Source organism: Stegostoma tigrinum, chromosome 27 (genome assembly GCF_030684315.1).
Source record: "Stegostoma tigrinum isolate sSteTig4 chromosome 27, sSteTig4.hap1, whole genome shotgun sequence".
Taxonomy (NCBI): domain Eukaryota; kingdom Metazoa; phylum Chordata; class Chondrichthyes; order Orectolobiformes; family Stegostomatidae; genus Stegostoma; species Stegostoma tigrinum.
This window is the reverse complement of record NC_081380.1, coordinates 30,705,589-30,718,803: the sequence shown is the minus strand read 5'-3', so window position 1 is coordinate 30,718,803 and position 13,215 is coordinate 30,705,589. Positions and strand designations below refer to the sequence as shown.

The window sequence follows — 13,215 nt, the reverse complement described above, 5'->3', positions numbered from 1 at the left end:
GGTGGGGTGGGGTGGAGAGGTGGGGGAAGGTGAAGGGAAATTAATAGAGAGGAAGACTGGGCTGAAATGTTGCACAGAGTTATCCATGCTTCTTTTATTATCATGCAGAAATTGTACACATTAACTGTTCTATGTCTCCCCCAACTCCTTCATTTACTCCCAACCCAGTTGGAGGGCAAGTATGTTCTGATAGAAGCAAATGTTCTGTCACAGCATTAAACAGGAAAGACATTCATTTATTCGCATACAATTGGTCGCACTATGCTATGCACCTGCTGTGAGGGAACAGCATTCAATTTGAATTCTAAACAGTGAATCCCAAACCATTTCAAAAAGGACTTTCAGACACTGCACTTACTTATTAAGAAACCCAAACACGTATAGCCTGCCTGTGATACAACTCACTGGAAACTGTGTTCAATTAGCATTTCTACACCAAAATAAGAAATAAAATTTAATCCATAACAGAGGTAAATTGAACAGAGGGAGAACTGTGACCTAGTCCAGTAAGTTAATGCATTCTTAAAAATCTCAGAAAATTTTGGCAATAATTTAATTTTACTTATTAATTAACCAGAATTCCCGACTACAGGCGGAGAGATTAATAAAGCATGATTCTAAACCACCGGTACAATTGGTCAGACAGTCCCATGAAGTGAATGCAGAAGAGGCATCGAAGAAGACAAGTTGAACTGCTATTCTAATATGCTTTTCTGTTTGTTAACTGGCTGCATATGGTTCAAACGCTACCTCTGGGTGGTACAAGGAGTATGCATGAGCATAGAGGAGGTTAATGTAAGTGGTTTAAAGCCAGCAGCCAGTATCAGAGATGGCGCATTTCACACTTCCTCCTTTCTCTTATATCCATAGTTCCTATTATTCACCCCCTCCCCTAGGTTCTTTGATAAATTGCCCAAATACTGCAAAATTATTACCTCTCTTTCACCTACGTAGTATCCTACTAAATGTTATAAATTAATTAAGTACCCCAGGCACATCACTCACAGGATTCAGCCTTGGTAATTCCTGGACATCCCCACCCCTTAACCCACCCAGTAACTGCTAGAGACTTTTCCAGCATAGGGCAAAAGATTAATGCCTCTGACTCCCAAAGTTTTCATCATAATGTTATAAACTTTGCCTACCATCTTCAAAATGATGTTTTCTCTAACTGAGTTCCTAAATAGATGTGATCCTATTGTGCTCAGTTGACATCACTGACCTTATCACTGCATGCCTGTGCTTGGCAGTCTTTTTATTCTGGCATTCAGTGTGATTACCCTGTTGTCAGCTGTCCAAGGCATATAGTCAAAAAATTATAGAGGTCTACAGCACAGAAAAGGCCATTTGGCATGTCAAATTTGCACTGGTCAGAAACAAACACCTAACCCCATTTTCCAGCATAGAGATAACAAGGTGTAGAGCTGGATGAGCACAGCAAGCCAAGCCGCATCATAGGAGCAGGAAGGCTGACACTTTGGGTCTTGATATCCCCCTTCCCCTCTCCCATTTCTGAAGGCGGCTCTAGGCCCAAAATGTCAGCTCTCCAGCTCCTATGATGCTGCTTGGCCTGCTGTGTTCATCCAGCTGTACACCTTGTTATCTTGGATTCTCCAGCATCTGCAGTTCCTATTATCTCCCATTTTCCAGCACTTGGCCAATAGCCTTATATGCCTTAGCATCATAATTGTGCAGTTAAATACTTCTTAAATGCTATTAAAAAGCCAGCTAATTTTGGCCTTTACGTATTTTTTAACCTCCTAAAATTCTTCATTAATCTTGTTTCCCAGTGCCACTGAATGAGTGAAATAGTAGGGACAGGAATGCATTGGAGTCTTCCATACCCAGTACAACAGTTGGCTGAGGAAGATCAGTTCATGAGAGCTACTAAATGCAGATGCAACAACATCTGAAACATTTTGTTCACATTCATTAATCCCCAGGAGTGCATTTCCAAGAAGGGAGACACAGTCCGGAAAATCAGACGAAGTGGAATTGCAGTGACAGTCATATTTTTCCAATCCTTTTCCTCAGGCTCAGAGAGGTGCCAGAGGACTGAAGAACTGCCAATGTTACACCCTTGTTCTAAGAAAAGTGTAAAGGTAACTTCAGCAATGCCAGGCCAGTCAGTTTAAACTCGGTGGTGACCAAGATTCTGGAATCAATAATCCAGACCAAAATTGAAAATTAATGTTTGAGGTTTTTTTGATGAGGTAACACTAAAGGTTGATGTCTAGTCCTAGTTGTTAACAGCGTGAGTCATTTTCCTCTCCTTCCTTAACAAGAAATAATTCTGGATGAAAAATAAAGTGATTGCTGTGGAAGTTATGGCAGAGTCACTAGATTTTAATCACAATGTCTCACCATTCTTCCCACGATTAGACATTAAAGTGGATAAAGCAAAATATCATCAGTTCCCAATGTGATCACAGCAGGACATTTAGATCCCAACACTTTCTCATGTTCAATCTAGAAAACAGATGAGTTAGGATCATGTCTTCTGAAATCCATCTTGCAGTTGGCCTTGTTTGAACTCGAGTAGCTGGAAATAAATCCATTCTAAAAATAGGGAAACGTGTCTTTTGGGCAGGGTGAACGGAATCCAAATGATTTAGGCTTGAACAAAAAATAATGAGCTAGTTTGTGAATTAGGAGCAGCATTGCAGACTCTGTTGAAAAATCCCAATCCAGTCTTCTGAATCGTTACACTGTCAGAACCCTGCAAAATAAAATCCGGTCTACTATTTTAAGTCAGCATAAATACATAATCGTCCACAGCAGATAATTGCTTCTGTGAGTTTGCTAATTCAAACTAAGCAGTTTGCATTTCAACTCCAGTGGATAAAATTTGTCGAGTGCATTTTGATCCTCGATAGTTAGAACTTTTCATGTCCAGATGTTTCAAGATGATTTACAACCCATAATCTACTTCTGAAGGAGTCACTGGTGTAGTGTTAGGACAGCAAACTTATACAAATAACAATATAATTATGATCAGAAAACCTGCCTTGGTAACGTTGTTTAAGGGATAGATATTGACAAGGCCACCAGGAAAAACTCCCCTAAAATAGTGCATCGGTCATTTCCATTTACACACACAAGTCAGCATTTAGAAGAGGAGTCTCTGGACTCGAAAAGTTAACCCTGTTTCTCTCCACAGATGCTGCCAGATCTGCTGAGTTCCTCTAGCACTTTCTGTTTTAGTCAGATGGGGTCTTGTGCATATATCATAAAAAGTTAGCATCCAGTTTCAGCAGGCATTAGGGAAGGCAAATGGAATGCAGGTCTTTAGTTCAAATGGATTGGAGTATGAGAGTAGAGGGGTCTTGCTAAACTACACAAAACACTGTTCAGAACTCAGGTGGAATACTATAAGCAGTTTGGGCCTCTCATCTACAGAAAGGTACAATAGCATTCGAGGCAATTCAAATAAAGTTCACTTGGCTGCTCTTGGATATGGAGGAGCTGTCTGACTTGGAGAAGCTGAGTAGATTGGGCCTGTATTCATTGGAATTTAGAAGCATGAGAGATGACCTTTTTGAAACATTGACACATAAAAGATTCTTAGGGGACTTGACAGGATAGATATGGAGAGGTGGTTCCCCCTTTGGAAGAGTCTAAGACCAAAGGGTGTTATCTCAGAATGAGTGGTCACACGTTTAAGACACAGCTGGTGAGGAATTTCTTCTTTCAGACAGTGCTGAATTTGTGGAATCCTTTACTGCTGAAGGCTGCGGAGACTGGGTTGTTAAGTATATTCAAGGCTGAAATAGATTTTTAATCAGTAAGAGAATCAAAAGGTGAAGAGCAAAAGGCAGGATGATAGCTTTAAGGACTATCAGATCAACCACGATTCATTGAAGAGCACAGCAGTCTCAGTGGCTGATGTCCACTCCTATGTCTTACGATCTTAATTTAAACGTAAATCTAAAGACAGCACCTCCAACAATGCAAGGTTCCCTCAACACTGCAGTGGAGTATCAGCCTTGAATTCTGTGCTTAAGTCCTTGAATGGGACTTGAACTCAGGATCTCGTGATGAAAGATAGTACATGACATATTAATGCACGTTATGAAAGAAAGCCAGACTGTTGCATAAATTGGTAATTTTGTTCCACCCAACCTGATTACAGCAAGCAGATAAAAGTTTAAAACCCTTAAGTCGCAATCTGCTACTGGATAGAATCTTGTGAATCAGAAAAATAAATAGGAAGGCTTCTGGAGGACCTACAATCATTTACAGAAGTAAGGCCATAACACTGATTTCAGTTTCAATGGCCTAGCAACACATCTGTACTGCTTGCCATGTTTAGTAACCGAGTGGCTCTACTAAAGGCTGTAATGAAACTAGTGAGCCAGAAAAATGAAATGGTGATATGATCAACGACACTACACGCGCAGATATCCAAGACGAGGTGACATTAATTACAAATTGAAGTCTTTTGCGTGGATTCAGTGAAACAGAAGGAATCTCTTCGCTGCTTGAATGAAATCAAATCTAAAGCAGTAGACTGAAGGAAGAAAAAAAGCAAGCTTGTGAGAAAAATCAGCATCAAAAATAAGTCAAACTCCATTCATTCCAAAAAGTATTGAAATGGACATTGCTTAATTTTACATCAAGACTGCTGATAAAGAAAGCTAAGGGGGACAGTCATGCACCTATTCTCTTGGACACTTCTGTCAGGACAAAGCAAACAGAGAGACTATGCTGGACCTTCAGAAATACACAGGCCACAACAAATAATATTTTCACCCCTTAAAGCCCAGTGGAAGAAAGATAAATTAATGCAAGTCCCCCAGTGAGTCATAAATTTTCATTGTGGCTTGAAGAATTCATTTCCAATAGCAGTGCTCTATAGGGTGGCATACACAAGTAAAGAATAAGAGACAAAAATAACGTCAGCCGTGGAACATATAATGAATATAGCACAATGCCTGCTAGCTGCTGAAAGCATTCCCATCTAGACTCAAGTCCTTTAAAATAATAGGAAGAGCATTTCAATCCTGTTTCCCATCTAAACTCACAAAAATCTAACTGGTGCTTTCTGTCAGGGCAGTGATATGGAAGATACTGTTTGCCAGCATCGAGTCAGCAATACCTTAAAGAATATGGACTGCTGACCCAAGAAACTGGAAAATCACACACAGTCTCAAAACTCTGGCCACCTTTGCCTTGCTGCTTAGTCAACATTCCCTGCACAGGATTTCTTGCGGGTCGGGTTAGTGGTGCAAAACTTTGTGGCCCATCTGCAATTTAATCTCCTGTGATGCAAGGAATTGTCGAGAGGAGAGGTGCACACCCTCCAGCAGCTTTAATAATGACAGATTAGGTTTCAAAATTGGCATGACCCAGCTTTTAAAATTTCCCGATTGGTGGGGCTTTTCTGGTTACAGTGGGGCTGATGCAAATGTCAAGCATGAGCTTCAGTGATAAATGAAAATCATTGTACCCAAGATGGAAATATTTCAAAATCAACACAACTGAGCTAAGGAAAATGAAGTTCTCATACTTTTGCTAACAAATATGCAATGCAAATATAAGTTGTGTTGCAATGGCATTTGCAAGGGAATTGGCCTAGAGCCCAAGTTCAGTGAAGAATTTCCTAACATTCAGGACATTTGCAGAGGAATCTTCCCAATCCTAAACATGAAAATGTTGGGAGAATCAGGAGACATCGGTAGTGAGCAGATTCTCCACATCAAGACAAAAAGGTCCCATTTTCCGACCAAGTGTTGAACGGAGAGACGAGATTCTCACCACTGAGCAGAGAAAGGCCTATATACCTGCAATAACATCATCTCACGTCACTGATTTGCAGTTTCCCCATCCACTAACCCTGGACCAAAACTAAACAGGAACAGTTCCCAGCAGAGAGGTAACCTGATACTGCAGGGTCACTGGAGAGAAGCATTTCAGGAAACTTGCTAATAATCTGAGCTAGTGAATTTCTACTGAGATTCAAACCTTTGGTATTACACATCATTGTCTGACCATTGAAATAAATTCTGTTTCTGCATTTTTCTGTCAATGTTATCAATTTCAGTTAGTTTGGTATGAGTCTAAAACCTATAATTAAACATACAACAAGTAGGCCTAACAGCTTTTGCATGATGATGTTCACATAACTAAAATTCAACAACATTCTCAAAATACATCGCCAGTTATCTAAAGAAGGACTTACACTTACATAGTGCCTTTTACAATCTAAAAAATCCCCATGATATTTTACAGTTGACAAAAATAACTCTGAAGTGCAATCACCATTTAATTGCTCACCATAGGCACAATGAAACAGATTTTTAAAAAAATCAACATTTCTGTTGCAGTTTATAACGAGTGAATTGTGCTAAGATAGTACAATCTTAAGGCTAGGTCATTCTGGAATAAGTGAGATTTTAAATGGTGATAATTTCTGCTGAACAACTTTTCTAGTCCTAAAGGGTTTTTTTTTATTTAAAATAAAGTGTGGGGTGTTTTCTCTCAGGAATTAATCTGTTTTGGGGATACTTTTAAGGTATAAGTTTGACTCACTTCTCTGCTTTAAACATTTACTATTTATTTTAGCTTTCTGAACATCATTTAGCTCTGATTTATATCTCCAATATCTCATTCACTGGTTTGGCCTCTGCGTGTCTCAGTGAAGGTTCTTTAATCTAATTTAGTTGAAAAGCCAAACTGACAGACAACACTGATCCTTGTCATGGGAAACCAGGATGCCACTGATGACAAAAAGCTGTCAGTGATCGCTACACTGAGTGCTGAATCTTCAACACTGATAGTAAAATTAAGATGACTAACCTTGAAATAAATTAGGTATGGATTAAATCTTAATGGAGTTGTCACAGCTATAATTGATAAAACTGATCATCAGTAAGTAAAACAGATAAATGAGATACAGAATGAAACCATATCTTGCTCATAGTTTAAGTGCAAAGATCAGGGGTCGTGTAACCACCGCACTTGAATTGAGATCATAACCTTTCAGCACTTGGCTGTAAAATCTATCCAAAGCTGCCAAGTTATCCTCTAGAAAATACAGATGCTTCCCAAATGTGATATCAACACTTGTGCTTTTCTTCAATAGACTGAAACAGCGGCAACAGAATTTTGTTAGAGACATAATACTGAAAAGGAAATGCTTTATAACAGGATTTAATGATAGATAAAATATTCATAATAATGATATTACCTTAGGGCCCGCACAATTTTCCGAAAAAGGATTAAAAATAAAATCTAGATACAACAGGATAAAATTGTGTTGCAGATTTTTTTCTTAAAACAGACAGGAAATTAGGGTTAATCTCCAGTAACAAATAAATACCACCTGCATGTTGGTGGACTGATCCACTGCACTAATACAGAAACTCAAGCATCTAGCCCAATACCCTAAAGATGCCATTGGAGAGTCAAACTAAGTGATTTTGTTTTCCATGCGTCATGTTATGGCCAGTTTTAAAGATGGAGGAATAAATTAGCAACAATTTTCCACAGCAATAGAATGAGGAATGGTGAGAGATTGGGAAGGCATGGAGACTCAGTGGTTAGCACAGCTGCCTCACAGCACCAGGGGCACAGTTTTGATTCCAACCTCAGGCAACTCTGTGTGGTGATGCACGTTCTCCCTGTGTCTGCGTGGGTTTACTCTGGTTTCCTCCCACAGTCCAGTGATATGCAGGTTAGGTGGATTGGCCATGCTAAATTGTCCACAGTGTCTAGGAATATGCAGGCCAGGTGGGAAAATGCAAGGCTAGAGGGATTGGGTAGGGGGCAGGTTTGGATGGGATGCACTTCGGAGGGCCAGTGTGGACTTGATGGGCTGAATGTCCTGCTTTCCAAACTAAGGATTCTATGGAGATACTTGGATAAGTTTTTTTTTAAACAAATAGGAATATTGGCCATTCTTACCAGAGTGTCAGGAAGATGCATGTACTTAATATTGGTTAAAGGACACAAGTTATGAAGGATTGTGGAAAAATGTTTTTCAACATTATTGAAAGGAGACCAGAAGTTGAAGCTTTTTGTCTTGCACTTATCAGGATTACTGTGCAAGAAACAGTCCTGTAAAAGGAAGTCACTAATTTACACAGCATGAGAAGAGGGTGAAGACTATTGGGACATCACTGGCACGAATGTGCAGAAAGAACTGTTAACTGTCGATATTAATTCAGGCTGGTAGATTCAAGATGGTCAGGGTGTTGCCAGGGGAATGCAGCCGAAATTGACAATCTCTCACAATCAACAAATGCATCACGCTGCTGATCTATTCTAAATTGGAATGGATTTATTCCAGGTTTCGTGGGAATACCTGTGGTGGTTTCTCTAAAAAAGGCTCAAGGAAGTTTGCCATGGAGTTAGAAGTTTGTTTTTGCTTGCTTTCCTCCAGACTCTTGCTGGGACAGTTTCGAGCAATAACTAGCTTGGAGAGATGCTGATTTTATCTGGATTAGTTGAAGCAAAGCCTACAAAGAACAAGCTGCCACTGATCTTTACGATTCTTAAAAGATAGCCTTTTCTTCCTTTAGAAAGGGTGATGAAAGAAATACTCAATATTGTATTTCCTGTGCAAGCTATATCTGCATAAATTAAGACACAACTGTGCATGATTGTTCTGACATTTGTGGCCATCAAACTCCAAGCATTTCATGCTCTGTCCCTTTACATTCAAGGAAAAGCCATTGGTCCGTTTTCTTTATTGAAAAGCCAATGCCTACACAGATATCTGTCTTGTTTTTTAATCCCTCATTTTTTTTTTCTGAACAGCCTGTGTGTTTTAGGAATATTTAGATGAAAAAGCATTCATATTGACTGCATACAGTAACATTGTTGCATCAGTTTGGTTTTGATAATGTACTAATAATTAGATTAGATTCCCTACAGTATGGAAACAGGGCCTTTGGCCCAACAAGTCCACACTGCCCCTTGGAGCATCCCATCCAGACCCATCCCTCTATAACCCACACACCCCTGAACACTACAGGCAATTTAGCATGGACAATCCACCCAGCCCACACATCTTTGGACTGTGGGAGGAAACCGGAGCACCCAGAGAAAACCCACCCAGACACAAGGAGAATGTGCAAACTCCACCCAGACAGTTGCCCAAGGCTGGAATCGAACCTGGGTCCCTGGCACTGTGAGGCTGCAGTGCTAACCACTGAGCCACTGTGGCACTTAAGAAGCCTACTTAATAGACCTTGTTGTTTAACACTGGATATCGATTAAGGTTTTCAATTGTTCAGCTTGGTAACAAAAAAAAAGGTATTTTATGTAGTAACATAGAGTCCTATGATTAGAGCAACAGTACATTCACCTGCTCAACAGGAGATTACTTGTCACTTGAAGCAAAGTCCTAACTTTTGATACTAACACACTTAGGATGGTGCAAATTATGCACAGTGCACGCTTACATCACTAATGGAATGACTTTGAAAAGTGCAAATATAATAATACAAGGCACTTGACTGAACTGAAGAATTAATTTGCAGACTATAAACTGTGCAGGATCATATACAAGACAAAGTCATTAAAAATTTGTTTTTCTGCTCAAATCACTACCTTGGTTTTCGGGCTTCAAAAATTATTTGCTTGGCTCAAACAGGGAGAAATCTCTACTAGCCCTGCCATATTAAAAAGGGGGTTTAGTATGTTGTGACAGTGCCCTCAATCAGACAATCCTGTTTTATTAATTACCAGCATGTCCAGGATCGTGTGCAGTAAATCACATTTACATACAAATGCGGGGAAGGAGAAAATGTCTCTCATATTTCCCAAAATTATAAAAGTGCACTTTGTCCTCAACATATAATTGCATTCATTAGAGGAGGAATTTGAATCATTATCACTGCACAAAGCAAATCTATGTAAAAAAAATCAATGAGCAGCTTCTCTTGATTGATCTTAGTAAGGCATGAATAATAATAGCTTCTGCTAGAATAGCAGTCTGGAATTGCACAGCTCTGGAGATGTGATTACCAATAAACAGTATTCATCGCACAGGAAATGCACATCTATTACTCTTTCCTTCCTTTGTCCTCTTATAGATCGGGCAAGTGCTGGGGTTTAATTACATGGATGCCAACTTTATCCTCCAGTGACTGCCATAGAGTCACCGAGATATAAAGCATGGAAACAGACCCTTTGTTCTAACTTGTCCATACTGATCAGATATCCTAAATAAACCTAGTCCCATTTACTAGCATTTGGCCCATATCCCCCTAAACTCTTCCTCTTCGTATACCCATCCAGGTGCCTTTTAAAATGTTGTAATTGTACCAGCCTCCTCAACCGCCTCTCGAAGTTCATTCCATACACACACCACCCTCAGCATGAAAAAGTTGCCCCTTAGGTCCCTTTTAAATCTTTCCCCGCCCACTTTAAACCTATGCCCTCTAATTTTGGACTCCCCTATCCTGGGACAGAGATCTTCACTATTCACCTTATCCATACCACTCGTGACTTTATAAACCTTTATAAAGTCACCCCTCGACCTCTGACAACCCAGGGGAAATTTCCCCAGCCTATTCAGCCTCTCCTTATGGCGCAAGCCCTCCAAGCCGGGCAACATTGATCGAATCATTCTTTGTGTTTATGTCCAGACATCATGACTTTGTTCAAAACTAAAGTCCAGTTCACACTGAATGTAGTTGCCTGATTTAATGGAAGTTTTTAGAACTCACTGCTGAAAAAGCCACTCTCTGCAATTTCGACCTGGAATTTGTGATCAGCGCTGGAGAAAGCTGTCCATAGAGATCTAGAAGCCTCTGAAATACAGGTTGCCTCACTTCCAAGGGGAACATAGATCTGATGCTAAGTGAGAGCAATTTTTTTTGATGTGCTGCAGCAGAGTCAGCATGAAGAACAGCAGTCACGTTGAAATATTCAGACACAACAAATCAAAACTTTTAAAAGCATTTTAAAAATAAGCAGAAATTACTGGGAAAGCTCAGCTGTCTTGGCAGCATCTATGGACAGAAATCAGAGTTGTCGTTTTGGATCGAGTGATGAGTCTGTTCTGAGGAAGGGTCACTTGACCCAAAACATTAACTGTTTTCTCTCCACAGATGTGGCCAGACCTGCTGAGCTTTTCCAGCAATTTCCGGTTTTGTCTTTAAAACCATTTAATGCCATTCACTTTTAAAATGTTCAGACTGCAAAGTGATTGATTATGTAAAGACAGAAATTAAATAAAACTGATCTTGTCTTAAAAAAGACAATATTTTGAAAAATGTCTTTTTTTAAACATTATGGAGGATTTCGGCATTCCACAAGCATGAAATTGGCTTTTAAAGGGCTAGCGGAGGTGTTCAGCCAAAATTATGATGTTACTATACCATTAACACCTTATTTAGAAAGGTGTAACTTTCTCAGAGGCTTTCTTTTAGCATGATTAGCAGTGTAAGAGTGCAAATTCTGTTCAATTCAATTGATTTATATTGTTGGGTGGGATTCTAGGGACCTGCCTCAACAGCACACCCTCTGGTGAAATGCAGAATGTTCAGCATCTTCAGGGTACATTGGAGTTTGCACATGTGCAGAATAACAGAATTTGCTGTCAGTTTTAATGGAGTAAATACTGTCAGTTTAAGGTTCATTACCACTATGTTATCGAGGCAAATGTCCCACGCACACTTCATTAATCAAGTTTTTCAGTACCAAACCTACCTTTTGTATCTTGGAGATAACCGAACTGCTGGTCTTAATTTTTGACGCAACTTTAGTCTTAAGCTCCTACAGAGATTATACTGAGCAAAGAACAATGGGGTCCTTCTCAACAGTCCATCCATTAACTAGTTCCATATACAACCATAACCTTTGTATTTTGTGATATCACAAAAGCAAACCTGACTGCAATGTCTCACCCTTGCGGATCAGCTGCCAAAGTGATGGCATAAACTAGTTGAGTGAAAGAGCAATTGTATCTCAAAATTTAATTTGGCATTTTTATTAGGAAATGATAGTCACAGGCATAACCCCTGGCAAAGTCGACCGCCTCCAATCTCATTTCTGGGACTGATAATCTCTGCAACGACTTTGAGAACACATGGGTGAAAATAATTGAACACTTTCCCATTAAATCAGTCTGGGTCACCTGGCAAATGAAGAAAAACACTGCACATTACAACAGAAAGGAATTGAGATTAAGACTATTCTGCAAAATAAAAACAAAATGAAAGACACAGCAAGGGAGTCCCAATAGACACAAAGTCCTACACACACAGCATTTGGCAAACTTCTGTCTTGTTGACAGACCAGTTGTGTACTGCCAGCATTTCATTTCTTTTTTAATCTCAGCAGTTCAGTAATGACCAACTTTTGTTTAATGTGAATTCTATGCACATTCTGGAGTCTACTGTGCTGTGGTCAGCCAGTCCTCATGTAGAGCACAGTGAGATAAAAAGTAAAGCTCCATCATTTCAATCTGAGCTTCACAATTACAACAGTCTATCATTCTTCAATTTCACACTCCAAATAGACTGTGACCTCTCAGGTGAACCATCAATGACTTAGACACTTCTACATGGTCCTTGTATTATTTTTAAAAAAAACACTAGGTAGCTCTCAATCTTTCATTTCTTTCCTTAGAATTGCTACATCGCAGATGGAAGCTTTTCAGCCCATCGAGTCTGCACCTACCCTCCAGGAAGCATTCCGCCCAGATCCACCATCATCATAACCCTGCATTTACCTTGGCAAATCCACCTAGCCTGCACAACATCAAATGGCCTGTTTCCATACTGTAGGGATTCCACAAACACAGTGGGGAATTTAGCAAGGCCACTTAACAAAGAAAAACAATAGTGGGCCCCACACCTCAGGAAGGACATACTAGCCCTGGAGCGTGTCCAGCAGAGATTCACACGGATGATCCCTGGAATGGTCGCTTTAACGTACGATGAACGGCTAAGGACCCTGGGATTGTACTCAATAGAGTTTAGAAGGTTGAGGGGAGATCTAATAGAAATTTACAAGATAATGTATGGTTTAGAAGGGGTGGACGCTAGGAAGTTGTTTCTGTTAGGCGGGGAGACTAGAACCCGTGGGCACAGCCTTAAAATTAGAGGGGGTAAATTTAAAACTGAAATGAGACGACATTTCTTCAGCCAGAGAGTGGTGGGCTTGGGGAATTCATTGCCACAGAGTGCAGTGGAGGCTGAGACGTTGGATGCCTTCAAGGCAGAAATCGACAAATTCTTGATCTCAAAAGGAACCAACGGC

The 13,215-nt window shown here is 40.0% G+C and overlaps 1 protein-coding gene across 3 annotated transcripts in view; it reads right to left on the bottom strand.

The window, feature by feature from the left end:
- Window positions 1-13,215, bottom strand: part of LOC125464515 (coronin-6-like) — a 222,945-nt gene that overhangs the window by 178,634 nt on the left and 31,096 nt on the right. The gene's annotated exons all lie outside the window — the stretch shown is intronic.